The sequence below is a fragment of the Dermacentor albipictus genome, chromosome 1 (assembly GCF_038994185.2).
Source record: "Dermacentor albipictus isolate Rhodes 1998 colony chromosome 1, USDA_Dalb.pri_finalv2, whole genome shotgun sequence".
Classification (NCBI taxonomy): domain Eukaryota; kingdom Metazoa; phylum Arthropoda; class Arachnida; order Ixodida; family Ixodidae; genus Dermacentor; species Dermacentor albipictus.
Window position 1 is genome coordinate 20,308,574 of NC_091821.1, and position 14,225 is coordinate 20,322,798.

The 14,225-nt window shown below is 43.1% G+C and overlaps 1 long non-coding RNA gene across 1 annotated transcript in view; it reads right to left on the reverse strand.

Moving 5' to 3' along the window:
* The window catches only part of LOC135909976 (uncharacterized), a 46,816-nt gene that overhangs the window by 11,912 nt on the left and 20,679 nt on the right, over positions 1–14,225 (reverse strand). The window contains exon 4 of the long non-coding RNA XR_010566891.2: positions 7,732–7,933. This is a non-coding gene — a long non-coding RNA (uncharacterized lncRNA). The remainder of the gene's footprint in view (positions 1–7,731; positions 7,934–14,225) is intronic.

The following is a 14,225-nucleotide window of genomic DNA, read 5'->3' on the forward strand; positions in this document are numbered from 1 at the left end:
AGGTGTTAAAGGTTTCCAGGGTCAATTTCCATTGGCGGCCTGTCTGGGTCCAGAGATTCTTAGCACCCTCTGCTGCGTTACAGGTTTGACTGCCGCCTTGGTCAGGTCCTCCGCCGCTGCTGGGCACTGAGGGTCATGGATTAATTGTAGGAATCATCAGGGAGGGAGTGGCCAAATACTGCACCAGGAAGGCCAATTCCTGTTCTGGTTAGGTAGTGTCTTTGTTGAAGCTTAATGGGCATTTCTAATTTGGTTGTACCTAGATAAGTATAGCCCCACTCACTCTCGTCATCTTTTGCCAGTGTCAGACATCACTACAAGCCTGCAGAATATACACACGTCCATCCGCCATCTCCTGCCACAGTATGAGCGCCGACGTGCCTAATAAGTGTGCTGGTAGGCATTTTGGATGTGCTTGTGGCAATTCGAGCCTTCAATGGAAGTAAGACACATGCATTCATTTTTTCAGAATGCCCGATTTTTTTTAATGTTTTCGCGGCCCCTAGGAAGTCCGAAAAATCGGACATTGACTGTACAACTGACGAAGAGGATGCTTCAAGTGGTCCGTGGGGCGAACGCACGGTGGAAGAGGGACGAGAACAGAAAGAACCTACGCATTAAGAATGAACGGGAGAGGAAGCCTGCTGCTGCTTCTTTCATGGAGCCTGAGCTCAAAGAACAAAGCGTTGGCTGACGCTGAGATGGAGGTAACCCTCATCCAAACCAAAATTAAACACTTTAAAGCAGTGAAACGCAACACTGAGGTGGTGTGTGCAGGTTGAGAGTAATGCAGGACAGTTGTGGTTGACACACCAGCTGTTGAGAATCTCACTTGTGACGAAGTTTGGGCCTCATACCAATGAGCTTGCTATATATTGATAAAAATAGCTCATACTCGAAAACATATTTGTATCTGTATGCATCTCCTTTTTATTCATATTTTAGAATGTTCTACTCGATTTGCAATGAGTCTTACCATTTTTTTCAAAGATATTTTATCGGCTGTTAGTCTTACTAACCCCTCCCTTTTGATTTTTTCTTGAACAAAATAAATGACACTCCTTACTTTTCAAACTGGATTAAGTCATTCTTTAGCATGCTTACTAGAAAGTGACTGCATCGGGCGACATGGTGTGAGCCTGTCTTGAAGTAAAACAAAGTTCTGTGTCACTCAGGGAATTTCGCAAAGGCACTCGGGGAAAGCCTGCAAAACTCAAGGAATTTGGAAATGTCAGCTTGTTATAGACATCCTGATATTCTTGTATATGTATACAATGCCTCGCAGCCAAGTTGTCCTGCAGGATCTTTCAGTGAGGACAACAAGGAAAACACGTGATGGCCTTTGATGACTCGTAAGGGCCTGTCATTTAAGTATGGGCAGAACTTTGCAACTACCAAAATTAGGTATAGATGCTCATGTTCAGTGATGGACTAGTTACACTTGGAAGTCGAGAGAAGCCTTCTGGTGCAAGCAATAACACGGTCGTTGCCACAAAGGCGTCACACTACTACTGCGCCCATTCCATGGCCGTGGGCATAGGTACGGACTATGGTATGTGCACAAGGATCAAAGTGGGCAAGCACGGGTGACGTGAGAAGGGCGATCAAGTGAGAGAACAAGACAGAGGCTGCGTTATCGCCCCATGTAAAAGGGGCATCTTTCTTCAAAAGCTCGGTTAGCTGTTGTGCTATAGCCACGAAATGTTTCACGAAGCGGCGGAACTACGAACAAAGGCAGATGAAGCTGCACACATCCTTGGCACACTTCGGATAAGGAAAGTTCGTAACTGCATTCATTTGTGCCTTGGTCCGCTTGCACTTAGTTCACATCAACGAGATGTGCAAGCATGATTATGTGGCAACAGCCAAAGTGGCATTTTGGTGCGTTGAGTTGCACACCGCTCGCCGAAAAATGTTCAGGACTGCTGACAGGTGCTCGAGGTGTGTTGATAGTTGTCGTGAATACTGTAACGTCGTCCAAGTAGCACAGGTAAGTAGATCATTTAAAACCTTGAAGAAGGGATTCCACCATGTGCTCAAATGTAGCCGGAGCGTAACATAACCAAACGTCATCATTTTGAATTGATAAGCACCGTCGGGTGTTTGCCAATTATGGCAGCGCGTAGGTCAATAGATGGAAAATAAGGTCATCAATGCGAGGTGCGGGATACACATCATTTTTTTGTAACTCTGTTGAAGGGACACTAAAAGCAAATATGAAGTCAAGGTGAAGTGATAGATTAGTGCTCGAGAATTTCTAAGGCATCAATATTAACACGAACAGAGCCTTAATAATTGAGAAATTGAGGTTAATGTAGGACATGGTTAGAGACTCCTCCAGGACATTAAAGCACTTGCCCGATGACAAAAGCACTCCTGAATCAAATTTTGTCACTAGTACTCAACGATTCGTAGCAAAAAACATCCTTGTATTGTACTATAAGACAAAATAAATTGCTAGCTGTCAAGTTCTACTTCATTTGTTAGAAGAAAGAACTCATTTAAATTACCCTGGACGACGACAAGGGCGGTCGAAAGGTTTCATTTTCGGTCGATTCCACGCCGGCCACGCTATCGCGTTTCACTAGATTCGCTATCGCCTAGTACAGGGATAGTTTTGCTGGCTTGCGAAACTCGCACAACTTGCAAGTAGCAGAGAAGTCAATTTCCATGTGATGTTGCGGGATGCCCGAATGGTCTATGCCACTTGATTAAAAAGCAACTTCAGCGGCAAATCCACCCCTCGAGATCTGGATGGATGGAGGGATGTTATATGCGTACCCTTTGGAATGGGGCGGTGGGTTGCACCACCAAGCTCTTGCTATTATACGGCCTAATCTATACCTAGGTTAAAAAAGGAAAAAAAGAAAAAGGGAAAAAAATGCACAATGAATTCCAATTACCAAATTTTCTAACCCCCTATAGTGAACTTTGTTTTTGTACGTCTCTGTCTTTTGTCGTTTTCCTACTTCCACTAATCTTCCAATCGCCTCTTACTAATCTCTATTGCGGACATGGTTACTATCCCCCTGCTCTCGCTGAACCCAAAAGCTTCAAGGAGTCCAGTGGTGCCTAAATGACTGCTGGGCAGATATCTTCACATATTCTAATAAAACATGCTCCATCATTTCCCTAGCTTTACCGCAGCAAGCACGTGCTTCTTCTTCATTCTTTTATCTCACTTTAGAGGTGCGTGTTTCTAAGGCATCCTGACCTCGCTTCATAAAGTAATTAGCTTCCCTTTGAGTTATAATAAGGTATCTTTCCTTATTTCGTTTTTTCCTCGATAGTTACTCGTGGCAGGTTTCTTCTCCATTGCTGCCATCCATGAGATTATTTCAGCCTCTCTGACTTTCCACTTGACGTTCTTTGTTGCTCACCCTACAAGCCGCATACTTGCTGGTAAGCTTCCTGGTTCTTTTTCTCCATTGTGAATCAATGTTTTTCCTGTACAAATACCTCAACACTCTCCCAGCCCATTTACTTTCTTCCATATTCCTCAGTCATTCTTTATGATCAATTTTACTGTGAGCTTCCCTCACTTCAAAACTTGTCCAGCCCCTATCGATATCACGTCCCTACACAGCTTCATTTGTAGTCTTCCCGTGAGCGCCAAATACGAGGCATCTCACTGACTTTTGATTGCGATCGAGTCCCGATTCTAACCCTGATTTCAAGCAAACAACCGCATTTCCAAAAGTAAGTCCTGGAACCATTACACTTTTCCACATACCCCGATATTTTCTGGCCCCGTATTGCCACTGTGTTCACTATTTTCATTGAATACCATAACACCCAATTTTCTAACGCTAAATTTCAAACCTAGATTCTCGCCTTCCTCTCAACAGATATTAGCCAGACGTTGCAAATCACTCTGCTTGTTAGCTAGCAACACAATGTCATCCGCATAAAATAAACCTGGAAGCTGCTGCTCTTCTACTGTACCTGCCTGTTTGTATGGGAACCCGATAGTACACTCTTAGACAAAGGTACACCCTTTGGGGTGTATATTTGCCACACAACAATAATCGTCATCTGCCGTGCTTGTGTTTCCTTTCTTGAAAATGCCATGCCATTCTGAAGTTCTCCCAAAATGCCATTATTCTCTGCCCATGCTTGCAGCTTTAATTTGATTGCCTGCATTGCTAACCTGTATATTACCGATGTAATGGTCAACAGTCTATACGAGTTAATTCTATCTTTCTCCCCCTTAACTTTATAAATTAAATTCATTCTGCTTTGACGCCAACTGCCATGGTATTGTTCTATCATTTAAGCTTTTTGCTACTGCTTTCACCAGAGCTTCCTGGCTCTGTCTTGACTCGGTAGCGCCGTCTGTCGGGAGGGTTTCATTCGCCAACGACAACAAAACGTGGTGATGGCATATGCAATGCCACCACTCCCCCGGTTGGGTAAAAGTATCACCCCGGGGTCAGTGTTGCGACAAAGGGTAACAGGTGTTTTTCTTGGCAGAGTTCATAACGCAGTTTTCTGACGACAACTATCTCATTCAAGATAAAGCAATACATTTTTTAGCGAGAAAGCTCCACAGCAGCAGCAGACATCAGTGGTTGCGCGTTTATATAATCACCAATACGAGTATATTTTTTTATAAAAAGGCCATAAGTGCAGCAAACAGGGCGTTTTTGCAAACGAGTTCCTAGGCGAGGCGGACTTAGCGCTAATAACGTGAGCTTCAGAATACTAATTAACAAACTTTATTACCAATTTATTATTGCCTTAGGGGCAGCTGATTAAAGGGAAAGTTTGAAGGCACTCGTATATTTATGCACTCTCACTTTTTAAAATCTTTTAAAGTCGCACCTAATTCGAGATGTTTCTCATCGAATTTCAATGGTAAATCCGGGCTATATCGAAACCGTGTGCAACGGCAGCGCGGAAAAGGCGGCCCCGCTATCATATCAGACCGAAACTACCCGCGTGAAGAGAAGCACGAGGAAGTTGACAACCGAACGTCTCGACCTGGTCGCGGCAGCTACTGATACAGGTCACATTTTGCCAGGCAAGCGTGTGCATCTGTGTGTCGGGTCGGTATTTTACTGTGGCATGCTGCCATTCACATTTCGCCCTCAACCTTCTTTACAAGGCGTTGCCGTCTCACGCACAGCGAGACACACTCATTCTTGATATATATGGGAGTAAATAATGAATATATCCAATTAAGTGCGTATTTCAAGATTTTTAAAAGTTGTATGTGCATTAAAATGTGACCGCCTCCAAGTAAGACAGTCTGAAGCTCACGTCATTAGCGCCAAAGTATGTCCACCTCGCCTAGCAACTCGTCTGCAAAAACGCCACGTTCGCTACGCTCATCACTTCTTAATAAGAAAGCTCCATTGTTAAAAAAAAAGAAAGAAACACAAACAAAGAATGCATGTGCATAGGAGCGGGCCTTGCATTGGTTCCGACAAATATAAGCAAAGAAAATCTACAGCGAAATGTGTTGCCGTTCCAGTTAATAAGTTTCCGTGCTGTGGAAAAAAAAAAAACAGCACGATAAGTTCTACCTTAAACGCAGATGCATTTGACAGCACATTTGGAGTCAGTATTCTTCCAGATTTATCCTACGGACACGGCTTCTTTTAAGAGGTTACGCATGCATTCAGTGTTTGCTGACTTCAATTCCGCAGGTATTTACATTGCGGCACTCAATGTCGCTATTTAAAAAGTTAATGAGCAGGATCTTGTAAATACTAATCATGTCGGTGTTTATCAGGCAAAATGCAGACGTCCGTCGCTAATACGAAGCTTGGACAATATAGATTATCATTTTGTCTGGAATCCTGCCCTACTTCTGATAAAGTTGCCGCAAAAACACGCACTATATATCTTCGTGCAACCCTTTGTGTAATGAGCATTGCCTATATATGGTGTGATCATCCTTAAGTTTACCGGAATTTTCTAAACTCGCGTGTAGTATATAGCACCATTGTTGTCCTTGAGCTGGATTATTCGCAGAGGCAGACATTACTAGCTTGAAAAATCGAAACACATAGTCAACTAAATAAGAAGAATGCACTAATTGACGTCTTAGTTACTTTATGGCACATATTGCAATTTGTGAATTGTAGCCGGTGAGCTTGCTAGACCTATCCACTTGAAATGAATCTCCTGGATGACACCAGTTTAGAGACAATTATTTCCCAAAGTGTGGGACCGAACACATGGGCGTTCCATTTACTTTAGAGCTTCAATGCATCAAAGAGCGTTTCGTTGAAACAAGTGGAAAAACAGTACATTTTTACGGCAAGGTTGATGGCACATATCTCCAAGCTGATATCATTTTGCAAATTCATTCCAAAAGAATACGCCTTCTAAACTCACCAGCTACAATTTGTAAATTGCAATATGTGCCATAAAGTAGTTAAGTTAATGAAAGCATTTTTTTTTCTCATTTGTTAAACATGCCTTTCGATATCTTGTGCAAGTATACCGTCGGCTTCTGTATAATCCAGCTCAAGGTCTAGAATTGTGTTACCTGCAAGAGACGATTTGTAAACATTCCTAAAAACTGCAAACTTATCACCCGGTACACACACACACACACACACACACACACACACACACACACACACACACACACACACACACACACACACACACACACACACACACACACACACACACACACACACACACACACACACACACACACACACACACACACACATATATTTATATATATATATAACTTTTCAAAATAAGCACGGCAGTGATTACGCAAAATATTCATCCCACATAAAGTCGGATGGGCGCGGCTCTGCATGCTATATTGTGAGGTTTCTTGAAAGATGACACGACGAAAAGCCCTCGTCGTGTGCGTTTCGAATACCGCCAGCTGACAGAAACGCGCCAACCTATACAGGGTGTCCTAACTAACTGTAGCAAGAGGTTAAATATATGCGAATGCCACGTAGTTGGACAGAACCATGGTAATGGTTGTCGTCGCTTGGAGATCTCAAATTATTTTTTCCTTCTGCCTAATTAGATAATTATTCGTAATTAATTAATCAACTTCTCGAATATTATAGTTAGATGCAAAGTGTCAATGAGGAAAATGTAGAGCGACAAACAAAAAAAAGAAAGAAACACCCGATACAGCATTCTGTTGCTCAATACGTGCTACATAAGTGTTTTTCCGAACGTGAAAGAACCCTGCATTTGCACGCAAAATTTCCGCGCGACTGGCTGCTCAGGCACCTTATGCGTATTCGCGGGCTTCTTTCACGCTCAGGAAGACTTTTATGTAGCACATATTGAGCAGCAGAATGCCGTATCGGGTGTTTTTCATGTCGCTCTACACTTTCCTCATTGACACTTTTAATGTAACTGTAATAGTTGAGGAGTTAACTAATTATTATTAATTATCTATTTAGGTAGAATGAAAAAATAATTTGAGTATCTCCAAGCGACGACAAACAACATGCCTCTGTCCAGCTACGTGGCATTTGCATATATTTAAACTGTGCCTAAAGTCAGCTGGGACACCCTGTATACGTCAAGCTGTTGCATATTGATCTTTAACATAAAGCGGTTTTTACGACAAGAAACGTGAAGATACACTTCTTTTCTCCACGTATGCATGTAAATGCTGCCTTCAGAATGTAGCAGGGGCATTTAAACTAAAAATAAATAAATAGATAATAATCTTCAACAAGTTGCATCATGCCAGTCGGCAATTAAGAACAGTCTTGCATAGCGATACCGTACCTGTGCGACCTGCCTTTGCGTCACAGGAGGACAAGGGTGAGAAGCCTAAGCGGCAATCGAGACGGTGGAGGGTGACAGAGATGCAGGTGCCTTCTTCAGTTGTCGTGACAGGAGGCTCTCCGCTGCCCGCTTAGGCCCTTGGGATATACAATGGCAAATGGATCCTTTGATGCCAACTGTCCCAACCTTGGCGCTGCACCATCTGCGTTTAAAAGGAGAAAAGAGAAAAACTGCTGAGGCCTTTCAGTATAACGCAGAAGGTCTTTTCACAAAATATTTCTTGCCAAAAGGAGATTGTTCACCGTTGGCTTGCAAGTAAAAAACGAATTACATGTCATTATTTACTTTCTTCAGTCATCAATTACATGTAACCACAGGGTTCGTACGCCACCTTAAAATCCTGGAAAGTTCTTAAATTTAGAAAAAGAAATATTCAGGGGCTCTTGAATCACCTTGGAAATAAATGTGTTCCTTGAATGCCTCGAAAACTGGAACAACGGGCGACTTTTGAACCTTCAAAGCAACAAAATCTGCATCGGGCATATGCCATGGACGCTGTCTACCATGAAACGATCTTCAATATTTTCATTTCAGTGTTAAAAAATTCTGGGGTATAATACCCCAGAATTTTTTAACACTGAAAAGAAAATATCGAAGATTGTTTCACGTATACGTGCCAAAACCACGACCTGATTATGAGGCATGCCGCAGTGGGGAACTCCGGATTAATCTGGACCACTTGGGGTTCTCTAACGTGCATCCAATGTACGGTACACGAGGTTTGGGCTTTTCGTCCCTACCGAAATTCGGTCGCCACGGCCGGGATTTGATCCCGCGACCTCAACCTTAACAGCGCAACGCCAAAGCCACTATGCATCACCAGGGTGGGTACTTCTTTTCAGTGTCGCTAAGCGTTGCAGTGTGACGTGCCCACATCCAATGACTGCATTCGCTAAATTGCCATTGTGTTCATGGAGCTAGACGTCGAGCCGTACCACTAATTTTGTTGTTTTGCTGGTTGGTTCATGTCATGGCTCCATTTTCGAGCCCTGGGCTCTAGAATTTTCTGGCGAAAAGTACGTTGCAGCAATTTGGCTTTAATCTTTGGCTGAAGCTGGACACCACTAGCCATCTTGCTGGAAGGCGATTGGCATCATTATAATACAACATTCAACTTCGAAAGACCCTTTAAAGAGCTTGAGGCATGTGTCCAACTCGGCAGCTGCTCAGCTGTAAGAAATTGCAGCTAAGCAGAAGGATATTTCACTATTTTTCATTTTAAGAGCACGAATAAGGGTCTGAATAAGGGGCCTTATAATGTAAAACTACTCCAATTGCAATTTCCTCACATCAAATTTATGTAACGGCCCGGGCGACGCAAGTATTTGGCGGTGACCCGCAGCTTTGTTTGAACCGGCCACTTAAATGCTCTTCTCTTTTATAGCAGCTCACTGTTGTGTGCTCTTAAAGCGAATAAAAAGAGGACCTAACACTAAGGAAAGGACCTTAGTGTTGAAGCAATGAACGACAATCTTATGGGTATCGTTGAGGAATGTGCAATAGAAGTCGGTGGTAACTCCGTTAGACAGGATACCAGTAAGCTATCGAAGGAGACGACAGATCTGATTAAGAAATGCCAATGTATGAAAGCCTCTAACCCTACAGCTAGAATAGAACTGGCAGAACTTTCGAAGTTAATCAACAAGCGTAAGACAGCTGACATCAGGAAGTGTAATATGTATAGAATTGAGCATGCTCTCAGGAATGGAAGAAGGCTAAAAGCAGTGAAGAAGAAACTAGGAAATCAGATGTATGCGTTAAGAAACAAATCCGGCAATATCATTACTGATATGGATGAGATAGTACAAGTGGCTGAGGAGTTCTATAGAGATTTACACAGTACCAGTGGCACCCACGATGATAATGGGAGAGGGAACAGTCTAGAGGAATTTGCAATCCCACAAGTAACGCCAGAGGAAATAAAGAAAACCTGGGTAGCTATGTAAAGGGGGAAGGCAGCTGGGGAGGATCAGGTAACAGCAGATTTGCTGAAGGATGGTGGTCAGATTGTCCTAGAAAAACTGGCCGCCTTGTATATACGCAATGCCTCATGACCTCAAGCGTACCGGAATCTTGGAAGAACGCTAACGTAATCATAATCCATAAGAAAGGGGATGCCAAGGACTTGAAAAATTATAGACCGATCAGCTTACTGTCCGTTGCCTACAAAATATTTACTAAGGTAATCGAAAATAGAATCAGGAACACCTTAGACTTCTGCCAATCACCTTAGACTTCTGCCGATCAAAGGACCAGGCAGGATTCCGTAAAGGCTACTCAACAATAGACCATATTCACACTATCCATCAGGTGATAGAGAATTGTGCAGAATATAACCAACCCTCATATATAGCTTTCATTGATTATGAGAAGGTGTTTGTTTCATTGGAAAGCTCAGCAGTCATGTAGGCATTACGGAATCAGAGTGTAGACAAGCCGTATGTAAAAATACTGAAAGATATCTACAGCGGCTCCACAGCCACCGTAGTCATTCATAAAGAAAGCAACAAAATCCCAATAAAGAAAGGCGTCAGGCAGGGAGATACGATCTCTCCAATGCTATTCACAGCGTGTTTACAGGAGGTATTCAGGGACCTGGATTGGGAAGAATTGGGGATAAAAGTTAATGGAGAATACCTTAGTAACTTGCGATTCGCTGATGATATTGCCTTGCTTAGTAACTCGGGGGACCAATTGCAATGCATGCTCACTGACCTGGAGAGGCAAAGCAGAAGGGTGGGTCTGAAAATTAATCTGCAGAAAACTAAAGTAATGTTTAACAGTCTCGGAAGAGAACAGCACTTTACGATAGGTAGCGAGGCACTGGAAGTGGTAAGGGAATACATCTACTTAGGGCAGGTAGTGACCATGGATCCGGATCATGAGACGGAAATAATCAGAAGAATAAGAATGGGCTGGGGTGCGTTTGGCAGGCATTCTCAGATCATGAACAGCAGGTTGCCATTATCCCTCAAGAGAAAAGTGTATAATAGCTGTGTCTTACCAGTACTCACCTACGGGGCAGAAACCTGGAGGCTTACGAGAAGGGTTCTACTTAAATTGAGGACGACGCAACGAGCTATGAAAAGAAGAATGATGGCTGTAACGTTAATGGCCGGATAAGAAAAGAGCAGATTGGGTGAAGGAACAAACGCGAGTTAATGACATCTTAGTTGAAATCAAGAAAAAGAATTGCGCCTGGTCAGGACATCTAATGGGGAGGGAAGATAACCGATGATCATTAAGGGTTACGGACTGGATTCCAAGAGCAGGGAAGCATAGCAGGGGGCGGCAGAAAGTTAGGTGGGCGGATGAGATTAAGAAGTTTGCAGGGAGAACATGGCCACAATTAGCAGATGACCGGGGTAGTTGGAGAGGTATGGGAGAGGCCTTTGCCCTGCAGTGGGCGTAACCAGGCTGATGATGATGATGGCAGAAGGAACATTGACGCATATTACATCGGAACTAGTGCAAGCTAATTTTCCCTTAGTCTATAATGTTGGATGGTATTTTCGTAGGATGTTGTTTATGTTTGGGAGGGCACTAGAATATTTAGTTATAAAAGCTAGTGGTCTCTCAGATTCTGGTGTAGGCTGTTTCTTGGCGAATTCCGACTGCTTCTCCAATCTTGACGCAATGTCGTAAGCCCAGTCGAAAGGAACTTGTGAATAGTTTCTTTCTGCGAGCGTTGTTTTAAGGTCATTAGGGTGGTGGATATAATCATTGTCTTTGCTACAGATTCTTCTTATTCATTTCGCTTGTGTGACAAAAATCCCTCGCTTGCAGTGCCGCAGGTGATGACTGGTATAGTCTAAATATTGCTGGCTATCTGTAGGCTTCTGGTAAAGTGTCGTTTTCTATGTAGACCGTCATGTCGAGGAAGTTGATTTGACCAGGAGAGTGGTGAGCAGTAAATTTAATGCTCGGGTCAATGAGGTTGAAGTTGCTAGGCAAGTCGGTTAATGCGCTCGTGCCGTGTTCCAATACTATTATAAATAGGTGTGGGGTTTTAAAGGGTATGATTTTATCAGGTTTGCTTCAGCTGTCTTATGAAAATGTTTGCATACATGGGAGCTAATCGTGTTCTTATGCTTGTGCCGAAAGTGTGAAGGCATATGAATAAAATCGAATTCGAAATAGTTGAGTGTGAGAACTAACTTCCAGGCTTGGAGTGACGCCTGACACCGGCAAAAGATGCCGAGAGTGAGTGGGGCTATACTTATCCAGGTACAACCAAATTAGAAAGGCCCATTAAGCTTCAACAAAGACACTGCCTAACCAGAACAGGAATTGGCCTTCCTGGTGCAGTATTCGGCCACTACCTCCCTCATGATTCCTACAATTAATCCATGACCCTCAGTGCCCAGCAGCGGCGGAGGACCTGACCAAGGCGGCAGTCAAACCTGTAACGCAGCAGAGGGTGCTAAGAATCTCTGGACCCAGACAGGCCGCCAATGGATATTGACCCTGGAAACCTTTAACACCTGAACTCTGTCGATTGAGGTTAGCTTAGAAGGACTCTTTGAAGAACTATCAGGCATTGTTTGGGATATCAGTGGCCTTAGTGAGATTAGAACTGGTGATTCTTATACAGTGCTGACTAACGGCCATGTCCTCTGCTATAGAAGTCTCCCAGAAAGAGGCAATACGGGGTAGGATTCCTAATCCATAACGACATAGTGGGCAATACTGATGAATTCTACAGCATTAATGAGAGGGTAGCAGTAGTCGTAATCAAACTTAATAAGAGGTATAGATTAAAGGTAGTACAAGCCTACGCTCCAACATCCTGTCACGATGATGAGGAAGTAGATCAGTTTTATGAAGATGTTGAATTAGCGATGAGAAAAGTGCAAACTTAGTATACAGTAGTAATGGGTGACTTCAATGCAAAAATGGGGAAAAAGCAGGCGGGTGAAGAAGCAGTTGGTAATGATGGTGTTGATTCTAGGAACGCTAGAGTAGCGATGCTGGTAGAATTCGCAGCAAGCAATCAGCTACGAATAGTGAAGACCATTTTCAGGAAGCGTAGCAACAGAAAGTAGACCTGGAAAAGCCCTAATGGTGAAACAACGGGCTAAATTGATTTCATGCTTTCTGCCGATACCAGCATAGTGCAGTGATCGTAGGTTAGTGAGGGCTAGGATTGACCGTGCACAATTTGAAAATAGAAAGAGTGAAATTGGTCACGAAGAAACAGGCCAACCTAGAGGCAGCAAGGGTAAAAGCAGACAAATTCAGGTTGGTACTTGCAGACAAATATGCAGCCTTAGAACAGAGAGATGAAGATGACATGGAGGTAATGAATGAAACCATAACTAGGCTGGCTTCAGAGGCAGGAATTGATGTGTGAGGCAAGGCATCAAAGCAACCAGTAGGCAAACTCTCTCAAGCAACGAAGGACCTAGGTAATAAAGAAACAACAAAGAATGAAAGTGTCCAGCTCAAGAGATAAGAAAGAATTCGCACAACTGTCAAAACTGATCAACAAGGTGAATATAAGTGATATTCGAAACTATAAGGTGAGAATTAGACTGAAGAAGCCATAAAAAATGGACGCAGCCTGAAATCAGTGAGAAGAAAACTTGGCATAGGACAAGCCAATATGTATGCACTGAAAGATAAGCAGGGTAATATCATCAACAATTTCGAAGATATAGTAAAAGCAGCAGAAGAATTCTATACCGACTTGTACAATAGCCAGAGGAGTGGGGATACCTCGATTGGAGATCGCAGGGAGTGGCCTTCGTCCTGCAGTGGACATAAAATAGGCTGTTGCTGCTGCTGTTGCTGATAATGATGATGAGAATTAACTTAAGGAGTGACAGATATAAACTTCAGGAGCGTGCATTTGAGGTTCGACTGCGAAGGGGCTTCGACATGGCTTCAATTCCTGTACTCATCGGTATGTTAGTGTAAAGGGCGAAAACATATGAAGTGACTAAAATAGCGCGGTTCGAACGCATTTAGTTGGCGTTAATGCCGTTTATAATTGGAAGGAAGTGTGGCGTGTCTTGAAGAAAAGATGGGAGGGTTGTCGGGTTGTTTGATAAGTGTGACGATTTAAGAATTTAGATACTGACTCAGTGGGTGTTGTTATTATACACTGTAGGCCGACCTGTGATTTCTGCTGTAAATATTTCTTCTATGGGAACCTTATGTATTTTAGGAAGAAGATAAGCAGCCTGCTTCTTTGTTCTTGACCATCACGAAGCAATATTCAGATTGCGTGATTAGTTCCCTTACAGGAGCTTCACTGTTGTGCCTTGCACAAGGTTGCTGTAGTCTGAAGTTGGGTTAGAGTTGAGTTTTCTACTATGGGTGTGGTTGCTCAGTTGTTTGCAGGCCTAATTTTTACCTGCTTTTAGCTTGTTCTCGTTTTGCTCACCGTCTTGTCTGGCTCAATGATGTGTGCCTCAGCTCTGCGGTGCACA